A 20380-nucleotide genomic window follows, 5' to 3' on the forward strand; every position below is an offset into this window, starting at 1 on the left:
AAAAGGAGAGTCAGGAGTTGGAGAAATAATTCAAAATGCAAATATCATGTCCAAATACCAGAAGTAGAATTGTAAATGAGAGATAAACCAGAGAGGCAAGAGCCTAAATGGGTCCCAGATTGGAGCAGGTACAGGAGAAAGTTTGTTCCAGGATGATTGCCATGAACACCGTCCGGTCTCCACATTTTGACTCTATGGTGGTGGATATTAGTGCAAGCCCACATATGATTTGCTAAAACTATAGAGATGAAACACTGAGGACCTGGAAAGTCATGAGAACTGTCTCCAAATACTTAAAGAGTTGCCAGGGTGTTAGAGTTCTGGGTCTACTACTCATGACTGAAAGACCTTGGGTATGCTACCTGCTCTCACCGAACTTCCCTTTTCTCATCTGGAAATTGAGCATAATAATAATAATACATATACACATCACAAAGGGGTGGTACACACCCAATTAGGTAATGGTAGTAAAATGACTCTTAAAATTATAAATTGTTGAAGAAATTTTGAGATGTACCAATGGGTGAAAGTTATAAGAAGGAAGCTTTGGGTTCAGTATCTGAAACACCATTGTCAGTGATAGCTGCCTAGGGATGGAATGACTTGCCTCCTGAACTAATGGGTACCTCCATTACTAGACACAGCCATCTGCTAAGGTTCTTAAGGATATTAAAGCAAAGGAATGGCTCTCAGTTGGGTCCAGGCATGGGCTCAGGGAGTCCACTGATGTCATGAAATCACAGACAAACTCTGTCTGTCAGTGCTTGGAGTACATCCATATTTCTGGAGATCCACAAATTTCTTTGGATTTGTAAAAAGATCAATGATTCACAAAAGGTAAAGAATAAAAACATGACACTTTACATAACTAACAACTCTGTTGGGTGTATTATCCTTTACAAAAAACCTTTAGGATTAGTGCTCAAGAAACTGAGCACCATTTTTTGCTTGCGTGCCATCTCGCAGTTGAAAGGATGAAAAGAGAGAGTCACTGTATTTTGTCCAGGCCTGCGTGACTCCTCCAAGATGCTTACCCACTCCATCCATTCCTGGCTTGGGATTGGATGTTTACAAATTTACCTCTATAGCCTGCTGAATGATAGCTCTTGATTACAAAACTCTAAGTGCTATGACACACTTCATGCTCAGCACTATCCCTGATACTGTTTCCAATTTTAAAAGACCTGTACCAGGCCATGCGCAAATGATAGGCTGTTTGTGAGACACGCGATTCAGTGTCTAATCAACATTATTTCTGGACTCCTACAGAAATGGAACTTTTAGCTGAGCACATGGTTGCCAGCTGAAGACCACCTCTCCCAGTCTCCCTTTCAGCTAAAGGAGGGACTAGGTTTTTGTGACTAGTTTTTTTGGTGGAGCTGTGAGCAGAAGTGATATGTACATCTTCCAGCTAATATCTCAGAAAGAAAGGTGCATGACTTCCCCATTCCCTTTTATCTCCTCCCACTTGCTTGAAGGCAGATGTGGTGGCAGGAGCTAGCAGCTATCTTAGATCATCAACTGAAAGCCACGTGTTGAAGATGGAGAACAAGCTTGAAGGAGCCTGGATGTCTGATGACCTTGTAGAGCAAACTACCCTACTAGCTCTGAACCACCCACCTCGTCAAGACTTTTATGTGAGAGAGAAGACATTGTTATCTTGTTTAAGCTCCTCTATTGTGGGATCTTTTTGTTACAGAAGGCTGTCAGTGATGTGATCAGTGCTTTCTGCTCATTTCCTATCCATCCACATAGTCAAGATCAGTTTGCTTTTACTCGGCAGGGACAATATACTTCTACAGTTTGTTTTAGGGCAATTTAAATTGTCCAGCTATTTGCCATAGTTTTGCTGCTAGGAGCTCACGAGAAAAAGCAGGGGTAGCTTTCATCACCATCTTTCAGGTCTCAACTTATATGTCACCTTCTTAAATAAGATTTTCTAGACACCCCAATATAAAGTAAGTTCTCCTGGACTAGCTCTAGCTCAGCCCACTCATTTCCTTCTTGGCACTTAGCACACTGTTTGTTATCCATCTTCCACTTTAGGAGACAAGCTTCATGAGGGAAGGGACCATGTCTATAAATCCACTGCATCCCTAGTGCTTGTCACAGTATCTGTTAGGGAGTAGCACTTAAACATCAAATGAGGGATGAATCTGGAAATCATTAAGAAATTCCCATTCAGGCTTCACTAGAGTTGTTAGCACCAGGAAAATATGTAGAATAGCTTGATAATATTCGAAATGAAGGCTTTCTTAGCCAAGACTCAAAACTCAGAAACCATAAAGAAAAGTTTATATATCTTACTTCATGAAAATTTAGAAGTCCCATATGGTAACAGACACCATAAACACAGTTTTAAAAAAGTAAAAACTTTTTACTTTTTACTGGGAAATAATTACAAAGAAAAGTTACAATCAAGGATTATTATCCACAATACATAAAGGACTCATTGGAACCAACAAGAAAAAGACAAACAACTCCATAGAAAAATAAACATAGATGATGTACAAATCACAGAGAACAAAACAAAGATAAACACAGATGTCCAATAAGCATGTTTTTAAAACTATGAATAACTTAAATACCCAATAATAGGAAAATAGTTAAATATATTATAGTACAACCATATTACAGAATATCATGAATCCATGATTAGAAATAAGATATATTTTTATTAAGTCAAAAAAGCAAGAAAAATATAGATATGATCCCATCTATAAGAATGCATACATACATATGCACATATGAAATGTACCGGAGAAAGTCTGAAAGAATGCACACCAAACCATTCTGTTTTAGGAAAAGCAGTAGGATTGGTCAGAGCAGGGAGGTGTGGGCTATGTGAAGTGGGATTTTTACTTTTCACTCTACATACTTTTCTAGTGTTGGAAATCTCTTACCGTGAGCATACCTTCACCTATTACTTGTGTAATTCTAAAAACTATTTTAAAAAACAACAGAAAATATATGGAAGTCATCTAGGAAAATTCTTGGAATCTAGCATTAATAGTAGCAAGAATCAAACAGAAAAGATATAACAATCTCCCAAAGTCATACAGAACAGATGCTTTTGGATAATGAGTAGCTCCACAGAGACCCCCATCCCACCTCCCCTAGCCCTCCCACCACACTTTGATGCCGCTCCATTTCCTTGGACAATTAGCTATCATTTAACTTTAAAACAAAATATATATAATCATTGCACCCTGGGCTGTAGCATTAGGGGAGTTTCTTCAGGTGCAAGTGGACCCCACTCTTGGGTTTGAGGATAACCTGGGGCAAGAAGACAAGAGGCCTGGTGGGGTCTGGAGTCACCTTGAAGCAGAGCAGAATCAAAGCAATGGCCATCTTTACTCAGCCATGGCAGAGTGCTGCCCGATGTAGTTCCTGCAGACACCCAGGGAAAGAAAGAGAGACTTGAAGAAGACTGTTTCTTCTGACTCTTTAATAAGATACTAGAATAACAAGTCTGAAGTTCACAGGAAAGCAACATTTTCACAGTAAATGCCACAGAAACTTCTGGACTTTGGACTCATTGTTCCTGTAAGAATGTGAGCTGGGAGGTTCCAATGTGACACCCTCTCTAAACAAGGTGACACTTGGAGTTGCTCATAGAATGTGTCTCCTGTGAAGATCTAATGTAAAACATGATGACTACAGTTGATAACGCTGTATTGTATAATTGAAATTTGCTAAGAAAGTAGAACTTAAGTGTTCTCACACACACACACACACACACACACACACAAAGATAAATATGTGAGGTGAAGGATATGTTAACTAACTAGATGGGGAGAAATTCTTTCACAACATATATATGTACATCAAATCACTACACTGTACGCTTTAAATATCTTATAATTTCCTATGTCAATTGTGCCTCAGTAAGGCTGAAATAAAAGAAAAAAAGAATTATTTCTCCTGCATTGGACATGGACTGCATTGAACCTATGAGAAACAGCTTGCATCACAGGAGAGCTTTCTGAGACTTGGCTGTACAGGATGTGATAGAAAAGAGCATTGTCCTTTGCGAAACTAACTGGCCCTTTCAGGGGCTCAAATAGGCACCAAGATCTACCTCACGGTCAGGTGAGAAGATGGAGTTCCATGGAAGAATTTATAGAGCTGAGGGGCTAAAGGGAGAAAGCTGTTCCTAAGTAAACATTTTTGTGTATTTTCAACAATTTCAAATTGCACCCACCTTGGTCCAGCTGAGGATGGTAAGAAGCAGTGGGGGTGTCTCTCATCAGAATTCTGCCAAGAGAATCTCTTGGGGTCAAAGACCTGAAATGAGAGCACAACCCCACCACCATCCTCAAAACACCATTGACGCATATCATAAGCTACTACTTAGCACTAATCAATGGAAATATACTGTGAGCCACATGTGTAATTTCAAATGTTCTGGTAGCCACATTGTTAAAAGGTGAAATTAATTTTAATGATGGAATTTATTTAATAGAAGATACCATCATTACAACATGTACTCAATATAAATAATTATTAAGGAAACATTTCACATTTTTTGCACTACATCTTCAAAATCCAGTGTGTGTTTTACATTTCCAGCACATCTCAGTTCCGACTAGCCACGTTTCAAGTGCTCAATAGCCACATGTGGCTGATGGCTACCACACTGGACAGAGCTACTCTAGACCTGCAGACCTTGTCTGGCCTCCCAGTGGACTAGTCTGCTACCCAGACTAAGTAGGGGGAAAGCAGAAATTCTAATGGCCAGTGGTATTAGTTTCACTTTGGGGGTAAGAGTGCACCCACTTAGAAGTCAAGCCAAAATGATTATGTGATCAGTTGTTACTGAGACATGCGGTCCAACTTCCCATTACATGTAACAGATCTTAAACCCTAGCAGCTTACATAAAAGGAAGTGTCTGTACATGTTGTAAGGGTTTAGAGTTTCAAGAACATTGATCCAGGAAGTGAGGTATGCTACACATCTTCTTTTTGCCTCTCTAGATCCTCTCTCCTCCCTTTCCCACCCTGCTCTGGATGCCAAGAAGCTGATCCACATGGTTTCCTGTTGGGTTTGGCGAATAAAAGGCACTGACAGGCAGTCTGGAGGGTGGGAGGAGAGAGTGGTCAGCTTATTTATTCCCTGGGCCCCTCCCTCCCAGGCTGCCCCAGGTTGGCTGCAGGCTCTACTGAAGCCGCAACTCCTGTCTGATGGCCTTTCCCAGGAGCAGTCTCTCTCTTGTGTCCCATTGCCCAGCTTGAGTGTGTCATCATTTCCTTCCAGAATCCTGATTGTTACATCCAGCAAAGGGAGTTTGAATTGCCTGAAATGCTACTGAGAGTCTACACTCTTGCAGATACCTAGGTCAGTGCTTGGTAGAGCTTGTTCAGTAAATGACTTGTGTGCAGACTGTGACAGTTTAGAGCAGATTGTGTGGCATTATGCCAATCTGTTCATTCAAAGTGAAGAGAAAGTAGGAATAAGGGAAGAGGACAATTTTCCTTTGGTGGAAAAGTTTTACATATTTAGTGTTTATTTTTGCTTGCTTTGTGACATTTGTCACTTCCACACATATCTAACAAAAAGTAACATGCATAGCACTAGTTCTTTGAAGTGCTTACATGTAAGACAGTCATACCTTTGGGTTTTGCAAGATTGCAGGGTTGTGGTGAGGACCCCAAATACTGAGAACCACATTTATTCCTGAAAAAGAGAGGAAATAAAGAGATCGCAAGAGCAAGAGCAAGTTGTGGGCTATTGTTATACCTCTCTTCAGTAAGACTTGTCTCCTAGAAGGGGAAGAGGTATCTCCTGGTAGAGCTGTGTGTGCTGTAGCTGATGCCAGCAGTGAAGGACCCATGGGAAGATGAGGCTTGGTGGCACCTTAGTATTCTAAGCAATGATCTATTTAATACATGATTCTATCTTAAGGAGCTATTGGTATCCAGTGAAAATGTTAACCCCTGCTTATGTTTTCTGCTACTTCTGGAATTAACTTATATATCTATTAATGGACTATAAATCACCCACTGGGGACAGTTTGGGTGCATAAGAACAGAACTGTAATTCCATCATGCAGATCCAATGACAAGTTTCTGTTGGTGCTGTTTATATATCAAAGCTGGGGAGTTTGGTCAATTATCTATGCCATTTGAATATTAAAAAAAAGAAAGACAGTGGAGAGACTATTTGTTTACCAGAAATAATTCTAGTAAATTAACTCTGGATCTCTCAACAATGACGCAGTAAGTGACAGGCCATTGGTATTTGCTACAAGCAATGCTGTCAGCTTGTTTCCTAGGGCAAGAGTCAGTAGAATACCGACAGAGGGGAGTGAAGGGTGTCTCATGTGAGCTCTCTGCCTCCTACTCACCCTGTTCAGAAAACTGTGTTTTTCAGAAGAGCACTAGGTGTGGGACCTCTGTGTGAGTCCTAGCTCTGCTCATCAGCATGTTCAGGTCCCCCAGTGGGTTTTGGCTACACAAAAAGTATTGAAAAGTTCTTTGTAAACTGCCAAGCACTCTATAGTGTCTGCTGAGATCATGTTCCAAGGGGGGAAACAAGGAGATAATCTGTTTGAAGGCTCTCTGTAAACTACTATGTGCTGCACACTTATAAGGGTGATATGATGATGATGATGAAGACAAAGACCCTGCTTGGGGGGTCTTATAGATAAAGAAAGGGTGCTCATCTTCCATGAAGTCTCACCTGGGTCTCAAACTCAGCCAAACAAGAATTATCTGAGAAACAATGTCCCGCAATGGAAGAAACCCTGGGCTCGGATTCTGGTGACATGTGTTCTGGGCATAGCTTTGCTGCAAATGGCTATGTGTCTTTGGGGAAGTCTCTGAAACCCACATCTGATCAAGACATTACCCACTGAGCTCTTAATAGGTGCCCAACCCTAAGCCAGCTGTCCTCAGTCTTTTGACTCCTCCAGGAGTTGAGAAACCCACTGGTCTTCATTCCTGTGTTCCCAGGATCCCACAGTCTCTAGGAAGTGCTAAGGAAAGTAATGCAAAGACCTGCAGGCAAGGAGCATCCATCTGGGAAGGTAATGGGCTTGCTGAGTTCTCTGGAAATGGATGGGACTGGAGGGGCCAATGGAAGTGACTCCTTGATGCACATTGTGAGGTACGACATCTCACCCAGCTGGTCCCTGTGAGGACAAGGGAGGGAGGGAAGGGAACTCAGACTCCACATCTAGTTTGTAAACACCGATATTATTTTTCTATTTGATATTTGTTCCTCGTAAATATAATCCTCAGACTAAAGCTATTTTGCCAATTGGTTTATGTAACAAAAAGTTAAAATGGGACTCTCTCTGCCTCAGGATCAGCTGAGGTCCAAGAGGAAGAGGAACCAAACAGGTGCCAAATATCCTCATTATAAACTGAGGGTGCTAAACTAATAGTAAAGGATTTGCTAAGGAGATTTCTGAACACCCAGTTTTGTAACCCTTAACTCATCATATAAATCAAGAATGTATAGGCCTTCAAGAGAGGAGGCTTAAGAGTTTTGAGAGGGAAAAAAAAGCATCCTTTAAAAAGAATTGTTGGAATGCCAGAGTGCCGAGGAGAATGGAGGAGGATGCTCCACTCCATGTTAAGCAAATGGGGCTTCATAATGGTCACTTAGATGATCTGACACGTGCTCCCTGGAGTTTGGGGAGCACTGGACTGATAGTAAGGCCATGGCTCAGAACAGACATAGAGGCAGGGGAGAGCAGCAGGGCAAGGCAGGAATGCTCCAGTGTGTCCTGAGGGCCAATGAACCTGCAGGAGGAAGAGTTCCAGAACCAGCTTGAAAGTAACTCTGACCTAGGACAAGAATTCCTTCGCCCCATGAATCACCATTGCAAAGTCCCACTGAGGGAATCTCCAAGAATCCCACAGATGCTCCCATCGAGAATAAAAGAAAGTATTGACTATCCACCAAGCTCAGAGGGCAAGAGCGCAACTGTACCAGCTCCTTTCTCCTTATCCTCCCTCCTGAGGCCGTTTCTAGAAGGGTCAGAAGCAGCAGCTACTGGGCAGGGGAGGAGCTGGTCAGTAAGGAGAAGCCACCACAACCCCTCACCCACCACTGGCTTCCAGACTCAGAGAAGCTGGGTGGAGGGAGACGCTCCAAGTGGATGAGAATTTGAAGTTTTTATTATGACACTGGTCCAGACACTTAATTACTGAAATGAGACTACCCTTGAGATTTAAATGGATGGGAACTCTATGAGATTCACCCAAGATTACACCCCAGAGATGAAAAGAACTTGCCCCACACCGCAAGTGTGAAGTGCCAGAGGGAGAAAAATAGTTTTTTATTTGTATCCTAGCTGGTCAGGTTGGTTCAATAAAATGACTGCATATATTCAGTCTGTTTGATTTATTGTATTTTTATTTGCTTTTCTGATCACTTATTTTGAATGTAGGCTGTGGCCATTAGTTAATGTGAAATTTTAATTTTGGACTGTTTCTTCCTCAAACCCAGAGTAAAAAAAAATAATTCTGTTTAGTCTGTCACTTGGCACATTTAAGAAAAACAACATTGTCTGTCTCAGCCCTGTTGCAAAAAGAAGAGAGGAATTTTAACCCAAAGCAGAAATGGGCTGACAAGGAGACAAATGTATATGTTGAACAACTTCCCAGCATTTCCAGAAATTGCTCTTTGCAGTGTGGTTTTATTATCTAAAATATGAATTATCTAAAATATTATCTAAAATAATTATAAATTCTCAGAATGCTATGTACAACTTTCATTAAATGTAACTATAAGGCCATTTATAGAATAAAATTGTATTTTATTCTCTATAATACTATTGCCATTTCTCTCATTACAATAAAGGGTAGCTAACAGATCCTCTGGACTTTGCTTTCTCACTTGGCAAAGATTTCTTTATTGTTTTCACATTTCACATCGGCCAAACAAGAATGAGAAAGGTCAATATTTGATTTGTATATACATCCACCCTAATCAAAGTTAAAATATCTAATTAATGTTGGGAGGTTGTATACAGTGTTTGCAAATTCAATGAATAAATAAAAAATGTCTAATAAACACTGCATTTTGTGCTATATACATTAGGCCTTTAATTTATGGTAGGAAATGACTGTTAATCTTCACGAAAAGTGAGATCTCTGCTATACCTATGTTAATTCAAATTTTCCTTTAAAAATGTTCTAATTAAGCTGAGATTTGCATTTGAAATATGGCATTTTCCTACTATTCATGGGACTCAGTTGCCCTTACCATTTCTGTCTTTCTGCCCCTCTGACTGGCAAAACAATGATATGTGAAATGTCGAGCTGGGGTGAAGAGTGTGGTTTATATCAGGGACAGGTGATTTCCCTGCAAATGGCATGTCTGAGGGAGTATACTGAGGGGGTGTATCCAGTTATACTGGGCTTCATTCATGGCAAGATATTCTCAAGCTCCAGCAAAATGGAGTTGAAGTTTTTGTCTGGCTAAATACCACCTATCCTGTAAGAGGCAGCTTAATGTCAGCTCTCTCAGGAAGTCTCCTTGAGTCCCCATGCCAGGATAGGTGCCTGTCTTCTAAGTCTCTCTGGAGCCAGCACATATCTCTCCCATCACCCTCACCATGTTATACTGCAACTACCTGTACAGTGGCCTGGCTCCTCTACACGGGAGTGAAATCATTGAGGGCAGGACCCACACGAAATCTTGCACATTTTTAGTGCCTCAGTACTTAAAATGTCCTTGGTCCATATTTGCTAAACTCAACTACAGTGTGTATCATTTAGTACTATGTTCAAAGTCCAAAGCCAGTCGTGAGAAGTGAACAAGGGGATGAGAGACAATGTCCACAATGAGGCTTAAATGATGCAGATGCTCACTCAGGTCCCTCAGAAGAGGAGCCCGCTTGAGCCCAACCAGTCAAGCTCTAAAGGCATGTCTATGGATCAAGTCCTCATTTCCAATGCACCAGAGCCTATGTGAAAGGAAGAAATGGGACATTTTATAGACCACTGATTAGAAAAACAGTGAAATAGACAACTTAAGGATGAATGAACTTCTTTTGCAAAAGACAAAGGGATAATTTTGAGCCTTCTAGAAATGGATCAGAAAGCTGCCTCTTCGGCTTTCAAATACACATATCCTGAAGCACTACAGTCACCAAGCTACAAGAGGAAAGAATAAAGCAAAATCCTAGGAGAAGAATTAGGATGAAATATTTAGGGATATAGATCTTACCAGGCATTGGAGGACCATCTCCCAGGATGCCCCTGATCTCCCAGCATCTCTCTTGATGCTCATGGTTCAGAGCCAGGTGGTAGAGGAGCCAGGAAATGCCCCCTGCCATTGTGCCCTGCCCTGCCAACATGAATGTGTTCACCTCGGATCACAGGTCAGTGTCTGAGGAGTTTTCAGCCTAGAAAGTACAATAGAAATATTTTTATGTAATGTCAGTTTATAGATGCTTGGAGCCCCAATCAAAATAATGGTTTGGGGAAAAAATTAGAGTTTCAATTTTAATTCAGTTCAACAGGTACATTCTATAAGCCACACTTTGCCCAGAGCATAACTGAGAACAAGGTTAGATCAGGAAAGCAGGCTTTGGAAAGAGCTCCTCCAGTCATCCTGCCCGATTTATCCAGATGCCCAGCACCTCCTCCTCAGCATTTTACCAGCTTACCCTGTGACCCATTCTCCTGTGCTTCCCTGCACTAATATGTGTCATTATGATAATCCTGTCAAATCAGTGGAAAATTAAGTCTTCTCTGACTCCCTCTAGTGACAGAGTTGCACAATTCTATCTTTACCTCAAACTGTACGGAGTCAACCCACCAATTCCAAAGTATTGTTAAATTTAAGTGATCAATTTTGTTTGTGTCTCTCTTCCTCCTCACCCACCCACCTACTCACACAATTAACTAGATATATGAGCAGGCTCAGAAATTGCAAGGATTTACCTGGGCAGAAAGAATACCATCCTGAAAATTCTGGTACCTCCTCATCTGAGTGTTATCCAGCCTCTTCTTATCCTTGAGGGATTCCTTTCATTTCTGGTTACCTTTTCTGGGGTATAATATTAATTCCCCATTATCAAAGTGACAGCAAAGTCAATTAAAGTAAAATCAATTACAGAGCAAGCTGTGGCCCATGTTAGCTTCAAATCTTGCCTAATTTCCTAAGGTCAGAGTGGGCATATTACATTTGAATAGATTTCATTTTTGCAGATGTTTATTTTCCCATCAAATGACAACTTTTGATCAAAGCTCCAAAGACAAACACAACAGACCAAAAATATATTTTATATAACTAGATAGGTGATATAATTAAGATGATTTCAAATTTAGGTACAAGTGACCAATGCTTCCTTTCTTCTTCAGGCTAATAACTCATTTTCATGGACAATTATGAAACTAAATAGAGTGAAATGGGAAAGAGGCAAAGAAATGCCAACCTATGTATAATTGAAAAGACTAGGGCCAGCCCCGCGGCTTAGCGGTTAAGTGCACACTCTCCGCTGCTGGTGGCTCGGGTTCGGATCCCGGGCGTGCACTGATGCACCACTTCTCTGGCCATGCTGAGGCCGTGTCCCACATACAGCAACTAGAAAGATGTGCAGCTATGACATACAAGTATCTAATGGGGCTTTTGGGGAATAAATAAATGAATAAATAAAAAAAAAAAAGAAAAGACTATAAGAAAAAAACAAAAATATGAAACAAAATATTTAAAACATAATCCACAAAAACTTTCTGGAAACAAGAGAAAATTTAATTGTGCATATTAAAGAGCCCACCATATGCCTTGAAAAATTGGAACAGAATAAGCAATTCCAATATATATCCTACTAAAACTATTTGACATTAAATACAGAGAAAAGAAAATCCTCAGAGACTCCATACCAAAAGACAAAATGTCTTTTAAGGATAAGAAAGTTAGGCTAGCACCATACTTCTCAAGAACAAAAAAGAAATCAAGGCAAGATTAGAGCATTTTCAGCAAACTCAAGGAAACAACATCTCAGATAAGTATTTTATATCCAGCAAAAATGTCCTCTGAGTATGAAGTCTGCAAAAAAACACTTATCAACTTGCATAAACTCAGAAAATACTATGCTCATGAGCCCATCCTGAGGAATCTATAGTGGATAAGCTTCATCTAAGCAAGAGATGACAAGGAAAATTACATAGATTTAATTCTAGATCTCAGACTAAAATAAGGATAGGGACATGGGTGGAAGAATAACACATAAACAATAAAAGTGAAAATAATGCAACCCAAAGTAGGAGGAGTATGGGGAGAAAGGGAAAGTAGAATAAGAAATCTAATAGTTGTCCAGGTAAGAAATGAAAATCACAAGATGTCATTAAATATGGACATGCCGTGAGGTGATATCTTAGTGTTGTTTTGATTTGCATTTCCCTGATGATTAATGATGTTGAACATCTTTTCATGTGCCTATTGGCCATCTGTATATCTTCTTTGGAGAAGTGTCTGTTCATTTCCTCTGCCCATTTTTTGATCAGGTTGTTTGTTTTTTTGTTGTTCAGTTGTGTGAGTTCTTTATATATTATGGAGATCAACACATTGTCAGATGTATGTTTTGCAAATATTCTCTCCAAGCTGGTGAGTTGTCTGTTCATCTTGATTCTGGTTTCGTTTGTCTTATAGAAGCTCTTTAATTTGATAAAGTCCCACTTGTTTATTTTTTCTTTAGTTTCCCTAGTCTGGGTAGACATGTTATCTGAAAAGATTCCTTTATGACCAATGTCAAATAGTGTGTTGCCTATATTTTCTTCTATGAGTTTTATAGTTTCAGGTCTCACCTTCAAGTCTTTGATCCATTTTGAGTTAATTTTTGTGAATGGCGATAGCAGATGGTCCACTTTCATTCTTTTGCATGTGGCTGTCCAGTTTTCCCAACACCCTTTACTGAAGAGACTTTCCTTTCTCCGTTGTATGTTCTTAGCTCCTTTGTCAAAAATTAGCTGTCCGTATATGTGTGGTTTTATCTCTGTGCTTTCAATTCTGTTCCATTGATATGTGTGTCTGTTTTTGTACAAGTACCATGCTGTTTTGATTACTATTGCTTTGTAGTATGTTTTGAAGCCAGGGATTGTGATGCCTCCTGCTTTGTTCTTTTTTCTTAGGATTGCTTTAGCTATTCGGGGTCTTTTGTTTCCCCATATAAATTTTAGTATTCTTTTTTCTATTTCCGTGAAGAATGTCATTGGGATTCTGATTGGGATTGCATTGAATCTGTAGATTGCTTTAGGTAATATAGACATAGAATGGCTATAATCACCAAGACAAAAAACAACCAATGTTGGAGAAGATGTGGAGAAAAAGGAACCCTCATACACAGCTGGTGGGAATGCAAACTGGTGCAGCCTCTATGGAAAACGGTATGGAGACTCCTCAAAGAATTAAAAATAGAGATGCCCTATGATCCAGCCATCCCACTACTGGGAATCTATCTAATGAACCTGAAATCAACAATCCAAAGAGGCTTATGCACCCTTATGTTCATTGCAGCATTATTCACTATAGCCAAGAAGTGGAAGCAACCTAAGTGTCCCTCAACTGACGATTGGATCAAGAAAATGTGGTATATATATACAATGGAATACTACTCAGCCATAAAAAAAGACAAACTCGTCCCATTTGCAACAACATGGATGGGCCTGAGGGTATTATGTTAAGTGAAGTAGGCCAAAAGGAGAAAGACAAACACCATATGATCTCACTCATATGTGGAATATAAACCAACACATGGACGGAGAAAACTGTATTGTAGTTACCAGGGACAATGGGGATGGGGGGTGGGCATAAGGGGTGAAGGGAGTCATATATATGGTGATGGGCAAACAAAAATGTACAACCCAAAATTTCACAATGTTAAAAACTATTAAAACATCAATAAAAAAAATAAATGGACATGCCATCAACAATAGTCCCCAAAAGACAAATACTGTATGGTTCAACATACACAAGGTACCTAAATACCTAGTCAAATTCATAGAGAGAAAGTAGAATGGTGGTTGCCAGGGGCTGAGTGGGGAGTGGAGTGAGGAGTTATTGTTTGACTGGTATGGAGTTTCAGCTTTGCAAGATGGAGAGTTCTGGAGATTGACAGTGATGATGGTTGTACAACAATGTGAATGTACCTAGTAGCACTGAACTGTACACTTAAAAAAGGTAAAGATGGTAAACGTTATATTGTGTTTATTTTACCACAATAAAAAATACTGACAAACCAGATAGCAAAAGATTAAATAAGAAAAAGGGGAATTAAGGATCTAGAAAAGGACTAAATACTACCATAGATATGGAACAAAAATAAAAACTTTCCCAAATGTCAAAAGATATTATATTTAAAAAGAGCAAAGAAGACATACCACATAGAGAAAGAAACAGCACACTGGGTTGAATAATGTGCCTCCAAAATTCATGTCTACCCAGAACCTGTGAATGTAGCCTTATTTGGAAATAGGATCTTTTCAGACATAATCAAGTTAAGATGATGTCATATTGGATTAGGGTGGGCCCCAATTAAATGACTGGTATCCTTTTAGGAAGAGGGAAATTTGGACATAGACCCTGCTATAGACTGAATGTTTGTGTATTCCCCAAATTCATATGTTGAAACCTAATCCCCAATGTGATAGTATTTGCAGGTGAAATCTTTTGGGGGTGATTAGGTCATGAAGGCACAACCCTCATGAATATTATTCGTGCCCTTATGGGACCCCAGAGAGCTCCTTCACCCCTTCTGCCATGTGATGACACAGTGAGAAGAGAGCCAACTATGAACGGGAAGCAGGCCCTCATAGGACACCAAATCTACTGGCATCTTGATCTTGGACTTCCTAGCCTCCAGAACTGTGAGGAACAAATGAATGTTGTATATAAGCCACCCAGTCAGTGGTATTCTGTTATAGCAGCCTGAATGGACTAAGATAGACACACAGAGGGAAGACAACAATAGGAGGAGTGAGGCAGAAATGAGAGTGATACAGCTGCAAGACAAGGAATGTCAAGGGCTACTGGCAACCACCAAATGGTAGGAAGAGGCAAGGGAGAATTCTTCTCTAGAGCCTTCAAGAGGGATAATGGACCTACCAACACCTTGACTTTGGACTTCTAGCCTCCAGAACTGTCAGAGAATAAATTTCTGTTGTGTTAAGCCACCTAGTCTGTGGTTATTTGTTATGGCAGCCCTAGGAAACTAATACACATACTAATTATTACATAATACTTGCAGCAAAACATAATAATATAATATGACAATGTCTAGACCAAACATGTCATTCATTGCAATAAATAAGAATGGGAATGATTTGCTTACTAAAATAAAAAGATTTTCAAGTTGGCTGAAGAAGCAAAACCAAACTATGAGATACATATAAGAAAAACACATAAAATGAAGTAATTCAAAATGGCTAAAAATGAAGGGATGGACAAGGATATATCAGGGAAGTGGAAATGAAAAGAAAGCATGGGTTGCAATCCTGATATCAGACAATGTAGAATTTGATCAAAAACTCCTTAAACAAGGTAGGTTTCTAATGCTAAAAGTCATGATATCACAAGACATAATACTTATGAACATAGGCACACACTACAAACACAGCAGTACCCATTTAAAGCAGAAACTACAGGCGATGCAAGAAAAATAGGCAGAATCACATGAATAATAGGAGTCTTTAACATACCACTCTCGGTACAAGACAGGTCAAGTGGACAAAAATAAGATATAGAAGATCTAAACAAAATAATAAAGCTGAACATATGGGGAGAAATATCAAGCACCATACCTTATAACGGAGAATATATGTTCTTCTCAAGAGTACATTGAAAACTTACAAAAATTCATCATATATTAAATCAAAGAAAATATTAGTATGTTCCATAAAGGGGAAATATTACAAACAATGCTCTCTAATTGCAAGGCAATAAAACTAGAAATTTTAATAAATAAAAAAAGACTTTCCACTTAGAAATTTATAAGTCTTTATTAAAATATCTTTTGGGTGAAAGGGAAATACAAACAGAAATTAGAGAATTTCTGAAAAAAATAATGAAAACGTTGCTTTCAAAATATATGGGAGGTATTTAATCAGTGAATGTAGGAAAAATTCATAGGCTTAAAAACATATATCTATAAAAAATAGAAAATCCATCCTAAAATTCATATGGACTCTCAAGGGATCCAAAATATCTCAAACAATCTTGAAAAAGAAGAATAAAACTGGAGGACTCATACTTCCTAACTTCAAAACTTATTAGACACCTACAGTAATAAAAACAGTGTGATATTGGCATAAAGATAGACATATACCATATATGAATAGAATACATGAACAGAATAGAGAACCCAGAGATAAACTCTGGAATATATGGTTAAATGATTTTTGACAAGGGTGCCAAGACTATTCAATGGAGAAAGGACAATCTTTTCAACACATCGTGCTGGGAAAACTGGACATCCACATGCAAATGAATAAAGTTGGACTCTTTTATAATACCATTCACAAAATTAACACAAAAGAATCAAGGATCTAAATGGAAGACCTAAAACAATAAAACTCTTAGAAGAAAACGTAGGACAAAATCTTCAGGACATTGTATTTGGCAAGAATTTCTTAGATATGACACCTGAGTACACGTAACATAAGAAAAAATAGACAAATTGGATTTCATGAAAATTAAAAATTTTTGTGCAAGAAAATATAACATCAGCAGAGTAAAAATGCAACCCACAGAATGAGAGAAAATATATGCAAATCATATATCTGATAATGGATTAATATCCAGAATATATAGAAAAATTCTAAAACTCAACAACAAAAATCAAACACCCTTATTCAGAGACTTGAGTAGACATTTCTTCAAAGACGATAATACAAATGGCCAATATGTATGTGACAAGATGCTCAACATCACTGATCATTAGGGCAATGCAAATCCAAACTACAATGAGATACCACCTCACAACCATTAGGAAGGCTATTATTAAAAAGAGAAAAAAAAAAGTGTTGACAAGGATGTGGAGAAAATAGAACCCTTGTGCACTATTGGTGAAAATGAAAACTGGTACAGCCACTGTGAAAAACAATATGGAAGTTCCTCAAAAAATTAGAAGTAGAATTATCATATGATCCAGCAATTCTACTTCTAGGTATATATACAACAGAGTTAATAGCAAGGTCTCAAAAAGATATTTGTACACTCATGTTCATAGCAGCATTATTCACAATAGCTAAGTATGGAATCAACTCAAGTATCCATCTCTGGATGAATGGATAAACAAAATGTGGTATACACATACAATAGAATATTTTCAGCCTTAAAAAGAAAGGAAATTGTGGGGCCAGCCTGGTGGCGCAAGTGGTTAAGTGTGCATGCTCCGCTGCGGTGGCCCAGGGTCCGCCGGTTCGGATCCCGGGTGCACACCGATGCACAGCTTGACAAGCCATGCTGTGGCAGCGTCTCACATAAAGTGGAGGACGATGGGCATGGATGTTAGCCCAGGGCCAGTCTTCCTCAGCAAAATGAGGAGGATTGGCAGATGTTAGCTCAGGGCCGATCTTCCTCACACACACACACAAAAAGGAAATTGTGACATATGCTACAACATGGGTGAACCATGAGGACATGCTAAGTGAAAAAGTCAGTCACAAAAAGACAAATACCATAACATTCCATTTATACTAAGTACTTAGAATAGTCAAAATCAGAAAGACACAAAATATAATGTTGGTTGCCAGGGACTGAGGGGAAGAGAGAATGGGAAGTTATTGTTTAAGAGGTATAGAATTTCAATTTTACAAGAAGAAAAGAATTATGGGGATGGATAGTGGTGATGGAGGCACAACAATGTGAATGTATTTAATACCACTGAACTGTACATTTAAAAATGGTTAAGATGGGACTATAGTGACGTCAGCATCATGGCGGAGTGAGCTTTCCCATGAACTCTTCCCCCAATAAGATGCAACAAAAGGAACAGTCACAGACCAACAACGGAACCCCAGACAGTGAAAAGCTAGAGCGGAGGGATCCACACTGCCGCACATCTGAGAGCGGAACGTGCTGGGCCCCCGGAGGAAGTGGGGAGATGTAAGGAGAACTCCTCTCCCTCCCCCTCAGATCAGCGATCCCAGTCAACGCAGCTCCCAGAGAGGGGGGAGGGGCGGCCCTCGGCGGGGAAACTGTGGCTCTTTGGACTCTCTCAGCCAGTGGGAAACTCCGGCACAGAGGACTCAGAGGAGCCACAGGGCTACCATCAACATCTGAGCACCCCAGAGAGCAGATAAAGAGGGGAAAATGAGAAGCCTCCCACGTCAGGGACCAAGAGGGCAAAAGAGAGAGCTCCCCCCTCCCCGCAAACCGGACTCTGCAGCTCAACCGACCAGACCAGACCTAGCGATCCGTGGCAGACCAGACCAAGTGATCCGCGACAGACCAGACCAAGGGATCTGTGGCAGACCTGAACAAACGACCGGACCCGTGGATCGCAGCAGGAAAAAAAAACCAAAAAAACAAAACAAAACTGCGGATCGCAGCAGAAAAACCGGGGCAGAGCGCAGGGGGCTTAGACTACACAGCCCTTTACCACCAGACAGTGGCGGCAGGTGGAAATTGCAACCAGAGATTTCCAGGATGAGGAAAAACAAAACCAACACAGGAACAACAATGCAAAAATATATGAAATCACCAGACCAGAAACAAAATGAAAAGCACCCAGAAATCAACCCCGAAGACACAGAAATCCATAAACTAAATGACAGAGATTTCAAAATAGCTATCATGAAAACACTCAACGAAATACGAGACAACACAGACAAACAATTCAATGAGATTAGGAGTTTCTTCACAAAAGAGATTGAAATCATAAAGAAAAATCAATCAGTGCTGATAGAGATGAAGAACACAATGGAGGAGATAAAGGAGAATCTGGAATCTCTAAAGAACAGAGCTGACAATATGGAGGAAAGAATTAGCACCTTAGAGGATAGGAATACAGATATACTCCAGATGGAAGAGGAGAGAGAACTAAGACTAAAAAGAAATGAAGAAAGACTCCGAGAAATATCTGACTCTATTAGAAAATGTAACATAAGAATTATAGGTATTCCTGAGGGAGAGGAGAGGGAAAGAGGAACAGAGAGCCTATTCAAGGAAATAATAGCTGAGAATTTCCCAAATCTGGGGAAGGAGCAGGAAATACCAGTAAGCGAAGCCAACAGGACACCTATATATAGTACCAGACAAAGGCCTTCACCACGACACCTAGTGGTAAGGCTAGCCAGGGTCAACGACAAAGAAACCATATTAAGGGCAGCTAGACAAAAACGAAAAATAACGTACAAAGGAACTCCCATCAGGCTCTCAGCGGATTTCTCAACAGAAACTTTACAGGCTAGAAGAGACTGGAATGATATATTCAAAATACTGAAAGACAAAAACTTTCAGCCAAGAATACTCTATCCAGCAAAAATATCCTTCAAATATGATGGAGAAATAGTAACTCTCCCAGATAAACAAAAGCTAAGGGAGTTCATGGCCACGAGACCCCCACTACAAGAAATACTCAAGAAGGCCCTCAGGCCTGAAAAAAAGAAGAGAAAGGGAACACAAAGCTTGGAGCAAGGAGAAAAGTAGGTAGACAAACTCAGAAAAATAGTAGATCTTTACCGGAATAGGTTAGTAACCACTTAAATACTAAATTCAAAGATCAAAGGAAGAAATTCACCAAAAATAAATTTAACCTCATCACTGTAAACACACAGCCACAACACAAGATAGAATAAGGTATAACAAGAAAAACTTAGAAGGGGAAGAGGAAAGCGACTGAATTGATTTAGTATAAGGAAATAGGAGGCCATCAGATAATGGACTATCTCATACACAAGATTTTTTGCCCAAACCTCAAGGTAACCACTAAACAAATAATCAAAACAAAACCACATATGATAAACAAAGAGAAAACTAGAAGAGTCATAAGACAGAACAACCAAACTGAATTGGCAGTCCAAAACAAATGGGACAAGAAACAAAGGAAATGCAAAAGAACCAGAAAATAAGTGACACAACAGCAACATTCAGCCCTCATGTATCAATAATTACCCTAAATGTAAATGGATTGAACTCTCCAATCAAAAGATACAGAGTGGCAGGATGGATTAAAAAGCAAGACCCAATAATATGCTGCCCTCAGGGTACACATCTTAGCACTAAAGACAAGCACAGGCTCAGAGTGAAAGGATGGAAGACAATACTCCAAGCTAATGGCAAACAAAAGAAAGCAGGTGTTGCCATACTCATATCAGAAAAAGTAGACTTCAAGATAAAACAGGTTAAGAAAGACAAAGCAGGGAAATATATAATGATAAAAGGGACACTCCATCAAGAAGACATATCACTTTTAAATAT

General features: G+C 39.6%; 1 pseudogene; it reads right to left on the minus strand.

Annotated features, from left to right (window-relative positions):
• Positions 1-3213: 3213 nt before the first annotated feature.
• The window catches only part of LOC131413239 (cytochrome P450 4X1-like), a 152027-nt pseudogene continuing 134860 nt past the window's right edge, over positions 3214-20380 (minus strand).

The sequence above is a fragment of the Diceros bicornis genome, chromosome 13, assembly GCF_020826845.1.
Source record: "Diceros bicornis minor isolate mBicDic1 chromosome 13, mDicBic1.mat.cur, whole genome shotgun sequence".
NCBI lineage: Eukaryota > Metazoa > Chordata > Mammalia > Perissodactyla > Rhinocerotidae > Diceros > Diceros bicornis.